General features: G+C 43.1%; 1 long non-coding RNA gene and 1 pseudogene across 8 annotated transcripts in view; both read right to left on the reverse strand.

Annotated features, from left to right (window-relative positions):
- LOC127490727 (uncharacterized) overlaps positions 1-19818 on the reverse strand; it is an 86737-nt gene that overhangs the window by 55073 nt on the left and 11846 nt on the right. For 4 of the 8 annotated variants that reach the window (XR_011389482.1, XR_011389485.1, XR_011389484.1 and 1 more), the window contains exons 2-3: positions 7832-8187; positions 4452-4533 (exon numbers count right to left, since the gene is read on the reverse strand). This is a non-coding gene — a long non-coding RNA (uncharacterized lncRNA). The remainder of the gene's footprint in view (positions 1-4451; positions 4534-7831; positions 8188-19818) is intronic. The other 4 variants (XR_011389486.1, XR_011389489.1, XR_011389488.1 and 1 more) reach the window with 2 other exon arrangements.
- Positions 12529-12677, reverse strand: LOC127490904 (U2 spliceosomal RNA; annotated as a pseudogene).

The raw sequence follows: 19818 nt of genomic DNA on the forward strand, positions 1-19818 counted from the left end.
ATTTGGCTCAGAGGTTAAGTCTCTACTTGGGACAGCTGCACCTGATACTGGAGTGCGTGACTATGTCCTGACACTCTGCTTCTCCTACCGATGTGCAACCTGGAAAGACAGGAGTACATGGGCCCCTGTCACTCACACGGGAGACTCCGATGGAGCTGCCTCTCCCTGGCTTTGGGCTGGCCCAGCACCAACTTGGCATTTGGTGAGTGAATTAGCACGAGGAAGATCTCAATCTCACTCTCTCTCCCTCTGCCTCTCAAATAAAAACTGAAATTAAATTTTAAAAATTTAAAAAACATAAAATCACAGGGAATATATATTCTTTCAAACATTTGTGATCTGGAGGAAGGAAGGTAGTACAGTTCAGTAACAGAAGTGGGAGCAATTCACGTTAGGAGAAGGATTTTTTGGGTCAGGGCCTCCAGAATTAGATTCCTTAAATTCCTATTTCTATTTGTTTGTTTACAGTCTCTGCATTGACTTGTAGTGAGACCAACAACTCACATTAGCATATCGCTCTATAAAATACTTTGACAGATATTTGAGCCCATAAGAGATTAGGCCCACTTTATAGCAAAGTAAACCAAGGCTCAGAGGAGCTACATGCTGGCTTAGAAGCTCCAGCTAGTGGTGCTGAGGTTCCGAATGCTAAGAACTCGGTTCCTGAGACGCAGCTTCTATCAATTCCCCTGCACTGGGCTGCCTCTCCAACTTCCCAGAATTCCCAGAATCTCTGTGTTGGCAGTGCTGGTGAAGGGAAGGGCAGAGCATGGAGTCAGGGGGTGAGGTCAGGACTGCCGTCTCTGAAAGTTGTTTGTGCCAGAATTTAGTCTTGCCTCCTCCTCTAAGAAATGGTTGCTGGGCCGGTAACTGATCAGTGGTTTGGTTGGGAGTCCGGGAAGGGAGTCTGGAAAAAATGGCAACATTTTACACATTCTGGGGATGTGTATTTATATACTTTAAATGAATATGTAAATAAAATGCCCTTCCATTGTGTCTCGTCAAAGAACATAGATCAATATCTCTCATAATGATTTTTAAAAATTTTTTCCTTGGGGCTGGTGTTGTGGTGCAGCAGGTTAAAGCCCCAGCCTGCAGTGCTGAGTTCCCATATGGGTGCCGGTTCAAGTCCCGGCTGCTCTTCTTCTGATCCAGCTCTCTGCTGTGGCCTGGGAAAGCAGTGGAAGATGGCCCAAGACCTTGGGCCCCTGCACCCGTGTGGGAGACCCAGAAGCTCCTGGCTCCTGGCTTCGAATCAGCTCAGCTCTGGCCGTTGCAGTCATTTGGGGAGTGAACCAGCAGAATGGAAGACCTCTCTCTCCCTCTCTCTCTCTCTCTGCTTCTCCTTCTCTCTCTGTGTAACTCTGACTTTCAAATAAATAAAATAATTATTTAAAAATTTCCTTTATGGATGACACAATGGAAGTATGTATCCTATAAACGTTGAGTGTTTAGCAACTTTCAAAGATGGAGAAAATACACTTGCCCAGAGAGTGAAGAATAAGAAGGCCACAATTCCAGACATCATGATACTCAGGGCTGCAATCAGGGTGAAATCAAGCCCAGCCAAACCACGTGTCAATGACATGGATCTCTGGAAGAAAAGCATTTTGATAGCAAAGCCTGCGCATGGCACCAAACTTCCTCCGTGGCCCTGGATGATGTGCATGGACATGGTGAGCAGAGGGTGGCCACTTCCTCCTTTGCACACAGCACAGCTAGTCAGCATTGGAAAAAGGGACAGGAGAAAGCAGCTGTTGGAAGTCCCAGCCCCAGTCCAGGGAACAAAGTGCACAGGGGGAGCACCAAGGACTTGGGTGCTTAAATCCACAAGGCACCTTGTCCCTCCCCACCCCCACCCCACCCCCCCAAAAAAAAAACCACCTTGGTCTGCCTCCTGCCAGAAGTGCTCTGAGGAAGCCATGGGCAAGAGCAGAGCCACTCAGTGACTTCTCATGCCAAAACATTTAAAGGGCCACCACGACTTCACAATATTAGTCAAATATGTATCAAAAGCTGTTTGACAAGGAAAAACCTTTGCAACTGTGTGATGAAAGAAAAGGTGTCAGACTATTGCCAGGGCTCAATAACAACAACAACAACAAAAGTGAGTTGTGGGATCTTTTTGTGGGAAGGAAGAGGTTATTGTGGGGGTGGGAGAGGGACGGAGAGGAAAGGCTATGATGGGTTTCTTTAAATTGCTGATAATCTATCAAACCTAGACTGGAGAAAACCTCAACAATGAAAATGTTAATCCATTTACTTTAAACCAAGGCCAGGCCTAGAAGTAGGCGGATAGTATAGAGCCAGTCACTATTTGGAGGAGACTGGATCTTTGAAATTCAGAACCTCCCCAAAAAAACATTAGGTTAAATGGTAGCCAACAAAGCCACTGTGGCCTTGGGTTTTATTGTGCAAGCCAGGGAGTTTCTTGTCTGTGTAGAAACAGTACTTACTTGCAGGCGTATTATGGCATAGGGGAATGCACTAATTCTCACATACTATTCTGCATTTTATAATTAAAAGAAAGATTTCTGAAGTCAAAGACATACTTGCATTTCTAGACATTGGCTATTTTTAATATCAAATCTGGTAGTTGTTCATTATTTATACAGACATAAAAATACTCTGGGCTTCTGTCACTTTCAATTCCAGTGCAAAGTATGAGTCTGTTCTAATATTTTCTACCAATATACTTTGTATTATGCCAACACATAATTCTCAAAGAGATTCTTTTTTACTGTCTACTGAGAAAATATACTTCAAACATAAGTAAAATATAATTATGTTTTGGATCAATTTATATTAAAAATTTCCTGCTATATAGCACTGTGTATCTTCCAATATTTTGTGTTTAATAAATATTTGTTGAAAAAACTCTCATATTAAGAATTTGAGCGGCTGATGTTGTGGCACAGCCAGTTAAGCTGCATCCTGAGATGCAGGCATCCCATATGAGCTCCAGTTTGGGTCCTAGCTGCTCCACTTCCAATCCAATTCCCTGCTAATGCACCTGGGAAGGCAGTGGAAGATGGTGTGAGTGCTTGGGACCTTGCCACCCCATATAGGAGATCCTAATGGAGTTCTAGACTTCCGGTTTTGGTCTGGCTCAGCCATGGCCATTGTAGCCATTTGGAGAATGAAACAGGGGATGGAAGAGTCTGTCTTTCTCTCTTTCTTCCCTCCCACCCACCGTAACTCTGCCTTTCAAATAAAAATGGTTTTAAGATTTATTTTATTTATTTGAAAGGCAGAGTTACAGAAGAGCGAGGAAGAGATAGAGACAGACAGAGATTTTCCATCTGCTGGTTCACCCCCAAAATGGCCACAATGGCTGGGGCTGGGCCAGACTAAAGCCAGGAGCCTGGGGCTTCATCTCTGGGTCTCCCAAATGGGTTCAGGGACCCAAGTGCTTGAAACCAACACCCATATGGGATGCTAGCACAGCAGAAAGTGAAATTTAAAAACAAAGTAAGATTTTTTAAATTTAGTTAAATAAAACAAATGATATGGGACAGATGCAAACAGGAGATATAACTGGTCCTGTGGGTAGAAGATGAACTTGATGCTGTCTGGGTTCCACAAGAATCAGAGAGGTGTTAATAAACATCAAATCAAACATTCTATGTTATTCAAATCCGTTATTTTATAAGATCTTCATAATTTTTCTCTTCAAGATGTATCTTAAGTAGGTCCACTCCTCTTTCCACCTATACTGCCATTCCTTAGTACAGGTCTGCATGTTTCCAAAGTTGCTATCTTGTGCTACAATCAATGGCTTTTACTTTATTCTCTCTCTACACAAATGGTAGAATAATTTCTGATAGTGAAATTCAGACTGTGTCGCTCCCTAGCTTAAAACCCTTCTGCAGCCCCACGACCCTTAGAATAGTATCCATACATAGTATCTTATGGCCTGGAAGGCCCTCACGTCGGTCCCCTGCCTCCCTCCAACATCATCTCATGCCTTTCTCCTGGGCTCTTCACTTCACTCTTGCCAGAGTCCTGTATTACAAAGTCTCTCTCAGCATTGGGTCTCTGACCATGCTGCTCTACTTCAAAAGCTCATTCCCCAACATCAGCAGAATTTATTCCTTCCCATTTTCAGCTGAAATATTATACCAATTTTATATGAAGTCTCTCGCTCTCTTATTTTCTTCATAATATGTGTCATAATCTGTAATTGCTTTATTCATGTTTAGTTTACTTGTTTCCCTCCAAATCCATGAGCATAGAAACCATTCATTTCTTTCCCTGTTGAATAACTAGCACCTAACACAGAACCAGCTGAGTAGTAGATATGCAGTAGGATTCATTATAGGAGAATTACCAAATGAAGAAATGAACAATAAGTCTATGAAGTACACAAAGATGCCAGAAGTATCTACTAATGAGGACACACTTGTTAAGTGATGAGCCAAGTGGGAGTGAAGACTGTGACTGACACCTACCTAGGGTTCCAACCTGGTCACGAGGGCCATCTGGCTGTCTCCACAGAGAGGTGGACAGAATTACTTCACAATCGATGCAAAGCTAAGAACAGGCGTGGAGCATAAAGGGAATAATTAGTAGACGGAGTTGTTATGTTCTGTACACTAGCAATCAGCGGACCACAAAGAGTGTCTGAAAAGGATATCAGGGTAAAAGTCCAAACTTTACTCAGGAGGCAATCAGAGAAATGGAATTCATAAACAGAGCCTTGGAATAAAGAATAACAAGGCAATGTGTTCAAGGGAAATCAAAAGGACATCCCCCAAGGAACATTTTGGTGTTGTTCCCCTGGGAGGTGAAATCACATCCTTTTTGCACATGGTGCTAGAACGACAGACTGAATCCACAACCAGAGGGTGCTCCCCCATCCTCCCAGCATTGTCACTGTTTACTCAACACTTGTCTTATAATGTCTCTCCATTTTTCTATTGGCTCAAAAGGTTTAGGACAGGGCTTGCTAAGCATATAGTGAACACTGAAAAATACTTATTTGTTAGACAATGAGTGAACAAGTGGATCAAAGCTATGGCTATATGGTTTTCTCATTTAGTATTTTATAGTTCTCCTTGGAGAAACCTTGAAATTTCAGGAAAGCATGAAGAAGGAAACAAAAAGTCTTACATAAGCCATCATCCGGAAACAGCCGGGATGTACTTTCTTTCCATGTCTTTTTTCCTCCAATTTTGTTTTTCCTCCACCTCACTTTTTTTTTTTTTTTTTGGACAGGCAGAGTGGATAGTGAGAGAGAGGGACAGAGAGAAAGGTCTTCCTTTGCCGTTGGTTCACCCTCCAATGGCCGCCACGGCTGGCGCGCTGCGGCCGGCGCACCGCGCTGATCCGAAGGCAGGAGCCAGGTGCTTCTCCTGGTCTCCCATGGGGTGCAGGGCCCAAGCACTTGGGCCATCCTCCACTGTACTCCCTGGCCACAGCAGAGAGCTGGGCTGGAAGAGGGGCAACCGGGACAGAATCTGGCGCCCCAACCGAGACTAGAACCTGGTGTGCCGGCGCCGCTAGGCCTCCACCTCACTTTTGAAAAAGGTTTAATATAAACTTGGGGAAGGGGCATGATGAATGATATTATCTGTGTGCAACACTTGGAAACTCCAAAAAGAAGTAAAGAGGAAAAGAAATCTTTAGAATCCAACTGTGGGGGGCTAGTGCTGTGGCTTAGCGGGTAAAGACCCCACCTGTAACACCTGCATCCCATGTGGGCACCAGTTTGTGTCCTTGCTGTTCCACTTCTGATCCCTGCTAATGCACCTAATAAAGCAGCAGCAGATGGCCCAGTCCTTGGGCCCTGCAGCCACGTGGGAGACCTGGAAGAAGCTCCTGGCTCCTGGCTTCAGCCTGGCCCAGCCCTGGCTGTTGCAGCCTTTTGGGGAGTGAATCAGCAGAGTAAAGATCTCATTATCCCTCTGTCTCTCCTTCTCTGTCCCTCTATGCTCTATGCATTTATTTATTTGAAAGGCAGAGCATAAGAGAGAGAGAGGAGCGAGATCTTCCATCTGCTGGTTCTCTCCCCAAAATGGATGAAACAGCAGGGCTGGGCCAGGCTGAAGTCAGAACCAGGAAGTCCATCCAGGTCTCCCACATGCATGCCAGGGGACCAGGTACACGCATCATCTTTCGCTGCTTTCCCAACATTAGCAGGAAGCAAGACCAGAAGTGGAACTTGGGGATTTGAACTACCGCTCCATTATGGGATGCCATTGTTGCAAGCAGCGGATTAATCCATTACATCACAGCATGAGTTCCAGTATCCTACCTTTTAAAAATAACTGCAGCACCAATATCTACCTATATTACTGAAAACGGCTTAGAAACATGGCTTCAAATGTCAAAAAAAAAAAAAGTCAAGCATGTGGATGCTCTCTTTTTAGGCAGGAACCTAAGTGCTTGGGCCACGCTCTGCAGGAAGATAGATTAGATGTGTGAAGTACCCAGGACTAGAACCTTCACTGATGTGGGATGTGGGCATCCCAAGTGTTAGTTAAGTCCATTGTGTCACAATGCCTGCCCCTTACAAAGTGTTTTTTTTTTAACTTTTATTTAATAAATATAAATTTCCAAAGTACAGCTTTTGGATTACAGTGGCTTTTCCCCCCATAACTTCCCCCCCACCCACAACCCTCCCATCTCTCGCTCCCTCTCCCATTCCATTCACATCAAGATTCATTTTCAATTATCTTTATATACAAAAGATCAGTTTAGTATATATTAAGTAAAGATTTCAACAGTTTGCACCCACACAGAAACACAAAGTATAAAGTACTGTTTGAGTACTAGTTATAACATTAATTCACATTGTACAACACATTAAGGACAGAGATCCTACATGGGGAGAAGTGCACAGTGACTCCTGTTATTGACTTAACAATTGACATTCTTGTTTATGGTACAGTAATCACCCTAGGCTCTTGTCATGAGTTGCCAAGGCTATGGAAGCCTTTTGAGTTTGCCAACTCCAATCTTATTTAGACAAGGTCATAGTCAAATTGGAAGTTCTCTCCTCCCTTCAGAGAAAAGTACGCCCCTTCTTTGATGGCCCGTTCTTTCCACTGGGATCTCACTTGCGGAGATCTTTCATTTAGTTTAGTTTTTTTTTTTTTTTTTTTTTTTTGCCAGAGTGTCTTGGCTTTCCATGCCTAAAATACTCTCATGGGCTCTTCAGCCAGATCTGAATGCCTTAAGGGCTGATTCTGAGGCCAGAGTGCTGTTTAGGACATCTGCCATTCTATGAGTCTGCTGTGTATCCCGCTTCCCATGTTGGATGGGTCTCTCCTTTTTAATTCTATCAGTTAGTATTAGCAGACACTAGTCTTGTTTGTGTGATCCCTTTGATTCTTAATCCTATCATTATGATCAATTGTGAACTAAAACTGATCACTTGGACTAGTGAGATGGTCTTGGTACATGCCACCTTGGTGGGATTGAATTAGAGTCCCCTGGCATGTTTCTAACTACTGTTTGGGGCAAGTCCGATTGAGCATGTCCCAAATTGTACATCTTCTCCCTCTCTTATTCCCACTCTTATATTTAACAGGGATCACTTACAGTGACTTGATCAGCCCTTGTCCTGACTGCCAATGAACAACTTAATACTTTATCCCTTTTAGTATTTTTTTTGTTCTACTTAATACTATTGGTTGAACTCTTTAATTAACACACAATTATTCTTAGGTGTTTAACTAAAAAGTGTTTTTCTTTAAGATTTTTATTTATTTGAAAGGCAGAGTGACAAATAATTATGGGGAGACAGAAAAATCTTCCATCCCCTTGTTCACTCTCCAAATGGCATAACAGGTCTGGGCCGTCCAAAGCCAGGAGCTGGGAACTGTACCTGGACCTCCCACGTGGCTGGCAGGGGCCCAATGGGATGCCAGCACCGCAGGCAGAGGATTAATCCACTGTGCTGTGGCTCCCTGGATAGAGGCCTCTTTCCTCTTATGAACTCCGGCCCCTGAGAGCAGAAGCTGGTGTTCCTCAATGCATCTTTGAGGCGTAGGACAAGACCTAGAACTAGAATGAAGTTTTGTGTTTGTTTTGCTCAAATCTCTATTCAAAATGAGTCTTATATGTATATTAAGTTCTATATGTATATAAGTAGTACTAATTATCCATTAAAAGTTTTCACATTCGGGCTTCACCATCATTTCAACTCAACATACCTGAAACTATTTAAAGTCCTTTCTCCTCCTACAAGAAAACAAAATACAATCATATGCTGCTTAATGAGGACAAGTTCCGAAAAATGCATCATAAAGTGTAATCATACAAACTTGGATGACAACGTCACCATGTGATGCACCCTTATGAGACCACCCTCACCAGTTACTGATTGAAACATTGTGCAGCCTGTATATATAAAACAAAAACTTCCACATCCCCTTTGCAAGAACATTTCTTCTCGTCATTGGTACTCTATTATCTCTGAGAGGCAGAGAGATAGAGACAGAGGTAGGTAGGTAGGTAAATAGAGCTCTCCCATCCACTGGTTCACTCTCCAAATGTCCACGATGACCAGCGCTGGGCCATGGTGAAGCTGGGAGCCGGGAACTCAATCTTGGTTTCCTATGTGGGAGGCAGGGGGACCCAGGTATCTGCTGCCTCTGAGGGTACAAATTAGCAGGAAGCTGGAATCAAGAGTGGAGTGGAACCCGTGCTCAAACCCAGAAACTCCAGTGTGGGATGCCGATGTCTCAAGTAATGATCTAACTGTGAGGTCAAACACCTATCCTGAAATATGTACTTTATTTGTACAGTAATTATCCCTCAGAAAAGCTTTTTATAAAAAATGAAAAAAAAAAGACAAAGACAAAAACAAGACCTCCCTTTGGGGTGTTTCTCCCCTCTCCTTTTATTATTTTTATGACTTTATTTATTTATTTGAGAGGCAGAATTATAGGGTGGGGATGGGAGAGATAGAAAGGTCTTCCATTCACTGGTTCACTCCCCAAATGGCCGCAATGGCTGGGGCTGGGCAGATCTGAAGCCAGGAGCCAGGAGCTTCTTCAGGGTCTCCCATGCAGGGGCCCAAGGACTTGGGCCATCTTCTACTGCTTTTGCAGGCCATAGCAGAGAGCTGGATGGGAAGAGGAGCAGCCAGGACTAGAACCAGCATCCATATAGGATGCCAGCAGGACAGGCGGAAGCTTAGCCCACTATGCCACAGTGTTGTCCCCCCCCCCTCCCCGCCCCTTATCCCCTCCCGACAGGCCTATAGTGCCTCACGCCTGCACTGATTAGTCTAACTGCTTACTGGATGAGCTTCCGGCCCCCAGCATCCACTCCACATCCTGCTGCTAGACTGATCTTCCAATGGATTGTTGTGGGAAGGAGGGGATCAGTTTCACAGAAAATTGTAATTTTCTCCTTGATTAAGCACACAGATAACAGCCTAAATTACAGAATGCAGACCCAATTTTTACTCAACAAACAGAAAACTTCATGACTCATTTAGTTAATAAGGCATTAAAATTGGAGCTATGTCTTTGAATTTGGGCTCAGAGGCCTTTCTGATTAGTGTTTGAAGAGAAGGGATTCATAATTATACCTTGGAGGGAGCAAGGACTAAGGCCCTTTTCTTTAACCATTGAGACTGGACAGAAAAGAACATTCATGGAGCTCTAACTGGGTGCAATGAACTGTCCTGAGAGTTTTATTTGCCTTCTATTACTTAAACCTCTTGATAACCTCTAGATAAATATGAGTATAATTAGCCACTTAAAATCTCCACCACTTAGCAAGTGGTAGAGCAGTGACTAGAGCTCAAGTTTGGAAACAAGCCTTGAACACTTTTTTTTTTTTTAAGATTTATTTATTGATTTGAAAGGCAGAGTTACAGAGAGGCAGAGGCAGGGAGAGAGAGGTCTTCCATCCGCTGGTTCATTCCGCAGATAGCCCTGACAGCCAGAGTTGTGCTGAACTGAAGCCAGGAGCCAGGAGCTTCTTCTGGGTCTCCCACATGGGCGCAGGGCCCCAGCACTTGGGCCATCTTCTACTGCTTTCTCAGGCCATAGCAGAGAGCTGGATAGGAAGTGGAGCAGCCGGGGCTCAAACTGGCGCCCATATAGGATGGCAGCACTGCAGGCAGCAGCTTTACCTGCTATGTCATAGCACTGGCCCTGCCTCCAACACTTACAAATTGATTACGAATGATATGCTGAGAACATAAGAAAAAACTACAAATCATTAGAAAGGCAGTGGTACCTATAAAAGTTATTTGTGGAATGAATGAATAAACAAATGAGACTAAATAGGGTAATTTATACATAATCACTTATTGAAATGGGCAGCGTTTGTAGCCACAGTTAAAAGATATTTTTCCTTTCATTAATGCAGCAAATACTCACTGATATTTATTTTGCATCTGATCCTGTGCTTGGCATTGGTGTTACTATTCCTGCTGCTGTGGACTAGCTAGTGCAGAACATATACATTCATTTCATACTTGAAAGAAAAACACAGGGACTGCCATTTTGGTGCAGCATCTTAAGGCATGGCTTGTAACACCAGCATCCCTTATGGATGCTAGTTCAAGCTGGCTGCTCCACTTCCAATCCAGCTCTCTGCTATGGCCTGGGAAAGCAACAGCAGATGGCTCAATGCCTTGGGCCCCTGCACCCACATGAAGACCCAGAAGAAGCTCCTGGCTCCTGGCATTGGATCAGCGCAGCTTCAGCCGTTGCAGCCATCTGGGGAGTGAACCAGCGGATGGAAGACCTCTCTCTCTCTCTCTCTCTCTCTCTCCTTCTCTATCTGTGTAACTCTTTCAAATAAATAAATCAATCTTAAAAAAAAAAAAAGAACAAAGCTAAAAGTATTAAAAAAAAAAAAAAAACTGTGAATCTCCTACCACCTGGTTCACTCCCCAAATACTGTATCAGCCGGAGTTGGGAAGCGAATTTGGGTCTCTCACTTAAGTGGCAGGGACCAACTCCTTGAGGCTGCACATAAGCAGGAAGCTGGAATCGGGAGTGGAGCTGGCACTCAAACTCAAGCACTCCAAAACAGCTTCTTAACCAATGTGCCAAATGCCCAACCATTGCATTCTTTATTCATTCAATACTTATCTATCAAGAATGTAGATATTCATGGAATTGTTATTCTGATCATACAAATTAGTAAAAAAAAAAAAAAAAGTATATGGGGCCAGTGCTGTGGTATAGTAGGTTAAACCTTGGCCTGTGGCACTGGCATTCCATATGGGCACTGGTTTGTGTACCAGCTGCTCCTCTCCAGATCTAGCTCTCCGCTGTGGCCTGAGAAAGCAGTGGAAGATGGCCCAAGTCCTAGGGCCCCTGCACCCGTGTGGGAGACACAGAGGAAGCTCCTACTCCTGGCTTCAGATTGGCGCAGTGCCGGCCGTAGCGGCCATTGGGGGAGTGAACCAACGGAAGGAAGACCTTTCTCTCTCTCTCTCTCTCTCTGCCTCTTTGTAACTCTGCCTTTCAAATAATATATATATATATTTATATTTTTTTTTACCAGGCAGAGTTAGACAGAGAGAGAGTTATAGACAGTGAGAGAGAGACAGAGAGAAAAGTCTTCCTTCCACTGGTTCACTCCCCCAATGGCCGCTACACCCAGCGCTGCGCCAGTCTGAAGCCAGGAGCTGGGTAATTCCTCCCTGTCTCCCATGCAGGTGCAGGGACCCAAGCACTTGGGCCATCCTCCACTGCCCTCCCGGGCCTTTTTTAAAAAGTAGGAAGAACCTGTTTTGTAGTAAGAAACAGAATGTATAATAATCAAAATATTCAAAGAATGAAATGTTAAAATTCATCAGGTACTCCAAAATAAGCAAAGAAGTATTTCCATGATTTCCTTTAAAAAAAAAAAAAAGTCAATAGGGGCCGTCGCTGTGGCACAGTAGGTTAACGCCCTGGCCTGAAGTGCCAACATTCCATATGGGTGCCAGTTCTAGTCCCGGCTGCTCCTCTTCCAATCCAGCTCTCTGCTATGGCCTGGGAAAGCAGCAAAAGATGGCCCAAGTCCCTTGCACCTGCGTGGGAGACCAGGAAGAAGCTCCTGGCTCCTGGTTTTGGATCAGCACAGCTCTGGCCATTGCAGCCAATTGAGGAGTGAACCAGCGGATTGAAAACCTCCCTCCCTCCCTCTCTCTCTCTCTCTCTCTCTCTCTCTCTCTCTCTCTGCCTCTCCTCTCTCTGTGTAACTCTGACTTTCAAATAAATAAATCTTTTTTAAAAAGTCAATAAAGGTTTTAATCAGATGGTTAAAATTGTAGTTGTCTTGTAATGTTTATAGGGTTTCAATAAAATCCTTGTACAAGTACATTTATAAACACTTTAACAAGCAAACACAAACATAAAACATGTTAGCTGGGAAAATAAGTGATTAACCTGGGGGTATAAGCTGAGAAAGTAACTAGACAAAGAATAGTCTAGATTCCAAGATCTACAGATGAAAAACTTTATCCTGTTCATTGTTAATTACTTTATTTAAGTCTTGTTTTTTTTTGTTGTTGTTGTTTGTTTTTCTTTCTTTTTTCTTAGGAGATAATTTTGGAAAAATGAAAATCTATGGACATTCAAAATTACTCAAAATGGAAATAGTTTAAGTACTGCAGGGAGAAAAATGCATGCTTTTATAACTTAGATGATCTATTTTTTAAGTGTTTCATCTGCTTGATACTATACTTGATCTTAGCCAAAAGGCCGAGAAGCGATGTGTTTCATCTGTTTGAAAAGCAGAGCAAAGAGAGAGAGGGAGATAGAGATTTTCTATCTGCTGGTTTACTCCCCAAATTCGTGCAACATTCAGTTGGGCCATGCCAAAGCCAGGAGCCTGGGAATCCATCCAAATCTCCCACATGCGTGGCAGGATTCAAGTATGTAGGCCATCACCTGCTGTCTCCCAGAATGCATTAGCAGGAAGCTGGATCAGAAGTACAGGTGCTGGGCCTCAAACCAGCCCTCTGAAGTGGGATGAAGGCATCCCAGTCTATTTAATTGAAGACTGTTGCTGAAGGAAATAATGGGGTGTAACTCATCATTCTTTTCATTCTTATTATATAGAATATTCTAACAGTTCATGCATTGAATAATAGTAATACATGTTTGTGCATTTTTTCTTTCAAAGAAGCACTTGTACTCTCCAGGAAAATGTCTTCCTGATCTAAAATACTTTTAGAAGTGTGTTACAGGGGCTGGTGGGTATGTTGTGGCACAGCAGGTTAAGCTGCCACTGCCTGCGATGCTGGACTCCTAGATGAGTGCCGGTTCTAGTCCCTGCTGCTCCACTTCTGAACCAGCTCTCTGCTGATGCACTGGGGCAGGTTTGGGGCCCCATCACCCACATGGGAGACTCAGATGGAGTTCCAGGCTCATAGCTTTGGCCTTGCTCAGCATTGGCAGTTGCAGCCATTTGGGGAGTGAACCCATCGCTCACTTGTGCGCTCTCTCTCTCTCTCTCCATCACTCTGCCTTTCAAATAAATAAATAAACTTTTTAAAAAGTGTGTTATATATAACCATCCCAATCTGACTGGCAACCTTTAAATGTATTAGTAATTTAGAGTTTTCAGCACTGAGATAACAAGACTCAATGATTTCTAGGGGACTTACAAGTGGCAATAAGAGTTATTGTCCTTGCTCAGTTGCTACATTTTATGTTATTCCTTTCAGGATAATCTGTTTCAAATTCAAGTTGATACTATCATTGTTCCTACCTGTGTTCTATCACAGGCACTGATAATGATATACTCTGCCATTCATTCAGTTAACATCTGTGGAAAGATTACCAGTGCAACACACTGTGCTAACGTGTTATGGATGCAAAGCTACCTATGCCATGATGTCCCTTTAGAGAGCATGGTAGTGCAGACAAACCTATGCATAGACATATTACAATAATGTGGTTAGGGAAACAGTAGGCATGAATTCTGGGTGTTGCAAAGGCCCAAACGTGCATTAGGAAGACTTTCTGGGGCAAGATGGTAACTGAGGTAGGTTTCATGGAAGAATGATTAGGTATAACCAAATGACGAGAGATAGGGTAGATACCCTGGGATTTCCTGACAGAAGCAGAGGAGGACAGCGCCATTTCTAGAAAGCAAAGAGAAAGACAAGAAGTGGAGGGTGAGAGATTAAAATGTCCAGGTGAATGGGGGCCATCTAGAATGCTTGCATCCCATGTCAAGGAACTTTATCTTTCAAGAGATGAAAAGTCACTGGGTTTTGTATATAGGGAATAATAATGGAAGGACATGGACAGGGTCAGACCAGAGATCTGAAGGCCAGTTCAGAGTTTTGGTGTAGTGTTCAAGATGGAAGAGGATTAAGAGGCTGAACCAGGACAATGGCAGAGCTGGAGTGTGGGAAAAGGATTCCCGGATTAATTAGGGAGTACAGCTGTCAGGATTTGGTTGAATCTGGAAACTCAGATGGCAGAAGCACCAAAGACAGTGGTGAACAGAGCACCAACATTGAGTGCAATAGAGAATACAAGAGTGGGTTGGAAGGGAAGTGATGACTTCAGATAATTTGGGGTTCACTGAGTTTGTGATATACCTGGAGCCTTGAAGTGGCAGGCAGCGCCCTGAAGAGAAGTTTGAGATGTAGCTGTGGACTTGGTGTCATTACCACAATAGTGATAGGTGCAATCATCTCAATGGGTTAGGTATCTCAGGAAGAATGTCAAGTGAAGTAATTTTTCTCTCAGCACTATTTTCTTCTTTTTAAATAATGAAGCTGTATTTTTTCTTTTTAAAAAAATATTGAAGCCATATTTTCAAAAAATATTTATTTAGGGACCAGCACTGTGGCATAGTGGGCTAAACATCTGCCTGTGGTACAGAATCCCATATGGGCACTAGTTCAAGTCCTGGCTGCTCCTCTTCCTATCCAGCTCTCTGCTATGGCCTGGAAAAGCAGTAGAAGATGGCCCAAGTCCTTGGGCCCCTGCACCCACGTTGGGGACCTGGAAGAAGCTCCTGGCTCCTGGCTTCAGATCAGCACAGCTCTGGCCATTGCACCCACTTGGGCAGTAAACCACTGTATGGAAGACCTCTCTCTCTGCCTCTTTCTCTCTCTCTAACTCTACTTTTCAAATAAGTAAATAAAATCTTTAAAAAGATAAAAAATAACTAATTGTGGATTTTAGATTTAGTGCCTATCATAAATGGATCAATCTACTTGATTTTCATTAATTTATGTCTCTGAGGTTGTTCTCCAGTTTAGACATGGAGACTCCTGTTAAATGAAAAAGCACAGAACAGCATAACAAACAAAATATACATACACACACAGCAACCAAAGAATCTAAAAGTGGGGGTAGGGGTTTTGCACAGCAGCTAATAGGTGGCTGGGGACACCTGCAGCCCATGTGGAAGTGCCTGGCACTGAGTCCCACGTCTGCTCTCCATCCAGCTTCCTGCTGATGCATACACTGGGAGGCAGCAGATGAGGGCTCAAGTCCTAGCACCCCTGCCACACACCTAGGAAACCCAGATGGTGTTTCTGGCTCTTGGCTTTAGCCTGGCCCAGTCCCAGCTGTTACAGGCATTTTGGGAAGTGAACCAGTGGATGGAAGATTCTCTGTCTTTCAAATAAAATGAAAAAATAAAGTATCTAAAATTGAATACATTGAAGCTCTTCAGGAATATTTCTTGTATCCCCAGGGTTTGACCATACCCCCAACCTGTGAATTCTTCAGTTTGTTCTAGATTTCCGTTCACATTTTCTACTAAACTCTCAAGGTAACAATTTAGTAATGGTGACAGATCTGTTGTGGAACTTTTAAAGTAGCAGCTCAATTCTTTAATTACCCCCTCCCCCAAAAAATCCCAATAAACAAACAAAAACTCTATTATTTTTGTTGACTTTGAAGTCAAATCAAAACTATTTTCTGAGCAGCTTCCAGGAAAGAACCATGAGCAAAACCTTGTAATGACATTTCAGAGCCATGTGTAGCAGCTATGCAGATTAGCACTGAACTAATTTCTAAGAGATACTAAAAATAGACCTTGTGTATTTGGTCAAAATGAGTGGGTGAATAGATTTTTATAGTAGGGCTATGACCTCTAAGATGTTTTGTTGTCCTCAGTATGGTCTACAAACTGAACAAAGTGCTGTTTTCTTTCTCATAGGAGTAGTCTAGTACTAGCCTGGAACTGTGGCATCTTATAGGAATGAAAATATAGTTCCTGTTACTGTTTTTAGTGTCAAATATAGGCTGCCAGTACCAATTATATTACCAGAAATTCACAATTCCAATTCCCAAGAATTCCACTTTGCCACTGCCTTTTGCAACAAGCCAGGGCTCTACTTCACAATCTTTAAGGCCATACTGCTTGGGAACAACTAAGTAGTAGCAATCAGTTGGCACTGACAAGCAAGATGGAACCCCAATGCCACTGCTGGTTATGATCTTCCTTTTTCACACTTGAGGGCAGGCACTCAAGGTGATTCTCCACACTATGAAAATTGGGCTGAAAACATAATCAGGATCATGCCCCTTCTTCAAGAAACTCAGTGGTGTACAGGAGACAGACGTGAGTGGTCGACGAGCAATATAGTGAAGTAAGTGCGAAGGTGGGTGTCACTTTATGTGTGCAGTTAAATCTGATCTTACAGTTTAGACAGTGAAAAGAGAGGAGACAAGCTGCATGCTCTAGATCTATGTTGGCTTATAAGTACATGGAATACATCCAAAGCTCTTACCTCCAAAGATCTTACCTCCTATCCAAACTGACAGCCATGAAACCAGGAACAAATCAACTTATTCCATTCAATCACATAAGGGTATTGAGAATGATTTGTTTTTAAAATGATCTGTTTTTAACATTTTTAAAAAATGTTTGCCTCATTTGAGAGAGAGACAGACACAGAGAAGAGAGAGAGAGAGGGAGAAACAGAGAGGTGGTGGTGAATATTGTTGCTCAATGATTAAGACCTCTTGGGATACCTACAACCCACATCTGAATGCCTGCTTTTGAGTCCCCCACTCTGCTTCTATTCCAACTACCTACCAGTGTGCACCCTGTGAAGCAGCAGGTGATGGCCCAAGTAGTTAGGTTCCTGTTACCCATGTGCAAGACCTAGATTTAGTTCCTCGTTCCTGGCTTTGTTCTGACCCAGCCATGGCTGTTGCAGGCATTTGGGCAGTGAGCCTATGGATGGAAGATCTGTCTCTGTCCATCTCTGTTGTTTTATCCTCCAAATAGATAAAAATAAAACAAAAAGGAAGCGAGAACTCACATACCTACTAGCTTGATCCTCAAAACCTCTAAGAGCTGCAGCTGGACCAGGTCAATGTCAGGAACCAGGAACTGAATCCAGTGCAGGTCTTCACATGAGTGATGGGGACCCAACAACTTGAGTACCCTGCTGCCTCCCAGGGTACACACTGGCAGAAAGCTGGAATTGGGGCAGCACTGTGGCACAGTTGGTTAAGTTGAGCCTGCAACACTGGAATGCCATATGGGTTTCAGTTCAAGTCCTGGCTGCTCCACTTCTGATCCAGCACTCTGCTAATGCATTTTGAAAGGCAGTGGAAGATTGCCCGAGTACTTACTTCTCTGCCACCCACATGGGAAACTCAGATGGAGTTCCAGGTTCCTCCCTTTATCCTGGCCTAGCTGTGGCCATTGCAGACATCTGGGGAGTGAATCAGCAGATGGAAGACCTTTCTCTCTGTTTCTCCCTCTCTGTCTGTAGCTCTGTCTCTCAAATAAATAAGTAACCTTTAAAAAATAAATTTGTTAACTTATGATAAAAGAAATTTAAGAAAATTCTCCCATCACGCTCAAAGCAAATCTTGAAAGTACAACATCCAGCAACAGACTCCACAGCTAGAGAGGGATGTAGAGAAAGGGGAAGGGATTCAACAGAGAGTCACAGAGATGATTAAAGGGTTCGAAAAATAGGAGCTAGAAATTATTTAGCCCAAGTTAGAGAAGACTACTAGGTTTCTTAATAACAGTATTCAAGCATAGGAAGGGTTGTTATATACAAGATGATGAACAGCTGCTTCTATCACAACTGGAGAGTGAACACAATCAACAGACTTTCATTAAAGCATGGAAAATCCAAGCTGAATATAAAAAAGAAATTTTGAAAACAAAGATTATTGGATGTTCAGTCTCCCCAGGATCCTCTTCTTGCACCTGTTCCTTAAATTATGCTATCTTGGAATTCTACTTAAGTTCTCTCTCTCTCTTCCCACTTTATATGTTCTCCTTATTTGTTTCATTTACTTGGATTTTAATTACTCACTATCAGGGCCAGCACCATGGTACACTGGGTTAATCCTCCACCCGTGGCACCGGCATCCCATATGGGCACCAGGTTCTAGTCCTGGTTGCTCCTCTTCCAGTCCAGCTCTCTGCTGTGGCCTGGGATGGCAGTGGAGGATGGCCCAGGTGCTTGGGCCCCTACACGTGCATGGGAGACCAGGAAGAAGCACCTGGCTCCTGGCTTCGGATCAGTGCAGCACTGGCTGTTGTGGCCATTTGGGGAGTGAACCAACAGAGGGAAGACCTTTCTCTCTGTCTCTCTCGCTGTCTATAACTCTCTGTCAAATAAATAAATAAACTCTTTATAATTACCAACTATGAACTGACAATCCCCAAATATGTTTATGTAACTACCTCCAACTCAGACACTACTTTCAATGCCTGCTGGACATGAGGCTTTCATCTCTTACCTGTTCTGTCACAGCAGCATCATAACTTCATAACTGATACCCCTGTGTCTCTGGTCTTCAATTCCATTGCTGTCCAAAAGCAAGTTTAGTCCTATCATTTCCTTGCTTAAAATCTTTCAGCGGATCCCCATCAGTTACTTGCTTTCCATCATTTGGTCCCTGACTAATCCAATACCATCACCCATCACTCCCCCCAAATTTTCTTTAAAGGTTTGTTTTTTGAAAGGCAGAATTATAGAGAGATGGGTTCAGAGATCTTCCATCGGCTGGTTCACTCCCCAAACAGCTGCAATGGCTGGGCGGGGGGGGGGGGGGGGGGGGGGGAGTTGGGGGGGGGCACGCTGAAGCCAGGAGCCTAGAGCTCCATCCAGGTCTCCCACACATGTGGTAGGAATCTGAACACTTGAGCCATCCTCTGCTGCCTTCCAAAGTGCATTTGCTGGGAGCTGGATCAGAAGTGGGGCAGTCAAGACTTGAACCGTTGGTGCCCATATGGGATGCAAAGCAGTGGCTTAATGCACCGTGCCACAATGTCACTCCCTCTCCAAATGTTACTCTAAGATAATTTCATTTCTTTCAACCCACTCTTGCTTTTATGTCTTCATGTTTGTTAGTTAGCTATCATCACTGTATCTTATGTGTGTATAGATATATATGTATATATATACATATAAATATAAAACACACCTTCCCACTACATATATGTATATGTGTGTGTGTCCCTCTCTCTCTCTTGCTCTTTCAAATAAATAAATAAATCTTAAATTTATAAAAGTTCACAGGAAATATGTATCATTTAAAAAAATTCGTAACTTTTTGAAGAGCTGCCAACACCAACAGCTTTGGTAGCAGATCTGGAAACATTGTAGCAGCATTAGTTTTCAAAACCTCCTGAGATTTTTCCATGAACAGATTCAGTTAACTTTTTTTTTAAGAAGGTACACTCCTAAGTAAACCTGACACAGAGAATGAAAGTATAAATAAAGGATTAGTACATCCAAGTGATGCAGATGTTGAATAGATATAATGAGCTGGTGAAAAAAAAAAATCTATGATCAAGTGATTGGTTTTTAAAGATCAAGAATACTTTTTAATTTTCTTTTCTATTTGAGATGTAAATATTTTCTCTTTAATTAAAAAAAAACTCTTGTAATTGCTAAAGTTA

Source organism: Oryctolagus cuniculus, chromosome 6, assembly GCF_964237555.1.
Source record: "Oryctolagus cuniculus chromosome 6, mOryCun1.1, whole genome shotgun sequence".
Taxonomy (NCBI): Eukaryota; Metazoa; Chordata; class Mammalia; order Lagomorpha; family Leporidae; genus Oryctolagus; species Oryctolagus cuniculus.